Source organism: Montipora capricornis, chromosome 14 (assembly GCF_036669925.1).
Source record: "Montipora capricornis isolate CH-2021 chromosome 14, ASM3666992v2, whole genome shotgun sequence".
NCBI lineage: Eukaryota > Metazoa > Cnidaria > Anthozoa > Scleractinia > Acroporidae > Montipora > Montipora capricornis.
In genome coordinates, this window is record NC_090896.1 from 19,632,992 (window position 1) to 19,635,491 (window position 2,500).

The 2,500-nt window shown below is 40.2% G+C and overlaps 1 pseudogene; it reads right to left on the reverse strand.

Moving 5' to 3' along the window:
• Nucleotides 1–842: 842 nt before the first annotated feature.
• Nucleotides 843–1,844, reverse strand: LOC138032659 (uncharacterized; annotated as a pseudogene).
• Between the last annotated feature and the right edge of the window lie 656 nt (nt 1,845–2,500).

Sequence of the window (2,500 nt, forward strand, 5' to 3'; positions counted from 1 at the left end):
TTCATTTAAGAAAGCAGCTGGCTGAGCAGCTTTCGTTATCAAGGATTGACTATGGTGACCTGGTGTTTAACCCAATTCCACAGTATCTTCTGAAACGACTCCCAAAAGTTACAGTTTTCTGCTGCAAGTTTTAACTGGACGATATGCAAACTCAGCTGAGGAACTAACGAAAATTGGCTGGTTACCGATGCAGAAATGGAGAGACCTGCATGTGTTGAAAGCCACCCACAGGGCAATCCATGATCCAGACTGACCAAAATACGATACAGTTAAAGTTCAAAAGTCCACATGAACCCTCCGTTCTAGTTCCACAATAAACCTAATCAGACCACAGGAAAACGGAACTTTTCAAGATATCTCTTCAGAACTTTTTAATAAACTACAGCATAATATTAAGAACATCACTAACTATCATCAGTTTTGCTCTGCTGCAAAATCTTATTTGAAGAAACATTGAACTTTTTCGTGAAACACTGAAATTTTCGTATATACGACATTATTTAACTTTCAATTTTTACATTTCGATTCAAACTTTTATAGTATAGTATTTCGCCATTGTATTTTTATTTTGAATATACATATATATCTATATAAATTTTTGTTTGCATTTATAGTCTAGCCTTCAATGTTAGAAGAGCCACTTGTGGCTTACATTGAATAAACCGTTATTATCATTATTATTAGTATTATTATTATTATTACTATTATTCAAAGACAGGCAAAAATTAACGATAAAAACCGACGTTTTGGTGCCTTCATGACACCATTGTCAAGGACAAATAAAAATTACAACGTTTGTGGCGAGGTGTAACAAGAAATTAGCATACAATGTTTGAAGCCAATTATATCAATACTTTTGCGCTAATTGAATCGCTTTGCACGTTCAGAGTGGGTTTTAGGTCTCTGATGAAAAGCATTTCATTCACCAAACAATTGAACTTATTTCTACACTTTTTGTGAATGCTAAATCGCCTCAGTAGGTCTTTTGGGACTTCGCCGTGCTGTTCGTGGTACTGTTTATATACTGAAGATGCCTTTTGTTTATGTCCATCCACACATGTGTGTAAGTGTCCACGTGTATAGCCCACATAACCAGCATCACACAAGTCACATTCAAAACGATAAACGACGTGTGTTGGTTGACGATCTGTGGCTTCGTTTTGCATACTTTAAGATTTTGGTCAATTTTGCAGCGAACGAATACTGGCTGGACAGTTGTCTGCACCTTTATGCTGAGATTCTTGAGCTCTTTCTTAACATAATTTGCTGATTCCTGGTCTTTAAACGGTATGACCACACGAACAATGGCTCTTGGTTCTTTGGGCGTCTGTGAGGGCTGCTTATCAACGATTCTAGATTGTAAGAAGGTGCTAATGATGGGATTTACCAAGCATTCCGGGTATTTAAGGTGTGCAAAAACTTAGTTTAGGCAATCACACTCTTCAGAGAAATAGGCCCTGGAGGAGGATAATCGGTGTGCGTGATCAAGCATGGTTGTCAGTAAGCTCCCTTTGTAGCGATTGTCTACATGGCTTTGATAGTGTAATAGTAGACCTGTGTTTGTGGGTTTCACATAAACCTTGGTTTCAATCCGAGGTGCATGGTTGAGTAATTCGGCGCCAAGGAAAGGAAGCTTGCCGTTCTTTTCCACCTCCATGGTGAATTTGACCGAAGTGTGGGCGCTGTTGAGGGTATGCAGGAAAGTAGTTGCTGTTGCTAAATCAGACATTACAGTGAGCGTGTCATCAACATATCGAGGATGGAAGTTTTCCTTGCTGCTTGAGGGTATCTTCGATGGATGACATGAAGACGTTAGCTAATAAGGGCCTGAGAGGGGACCCCATAGCAAGGCCATCTGTCTGTTCATAAAGAGCTCCGTCAAACTGAAACAGTTGACCTTTGGCGGCTACGCTTAGGATATCGACAAGATCCGTTCTGGTAAGGGTAAAATTGTTCGTTGTATTGAACCAATTGTTCGTAAAGGCTCTGTTGACCAGGATCTCTATTGTTTCATCCAAAGACACGTTTGTGAATAACGAGGAGACATCATACGAAACCACGATTTCACCCTTGTTGATCTTCAACTCGTGAATCTCATTTGTGAAATCAAAAATATCAGTTCCTTTCCCTTTAAAAGTAAAAGTAAAAGTAAAGCAACCATATTTAACGTCGATAACTCGTAACAGAAATTCAACTGACAAACCTGAGGTCGACGGTGCGCTCATTTTACTCCCCCCTCTCCATCAGTGGTCGGTTTTACAGGTATTTAAAGCTACTTAGCTACACGGAAAGGAATAAAGTCGAAACAAGGATGCGAGATCCAGGAATCGAACTCAGGCCCTCTTGCACCAAGGCCGCGCACTAACCGACTGTGCCATCCTTGCCATCCTTGCTCCTTTTCGTAGGAATACTGATTCAGGGACAAGGGCTTCAATTTCTCGTCAAGCCATTTAGCCAGGGGATAATTGTACGTGTTGCTCGCTGATAATATAGGCCTCAT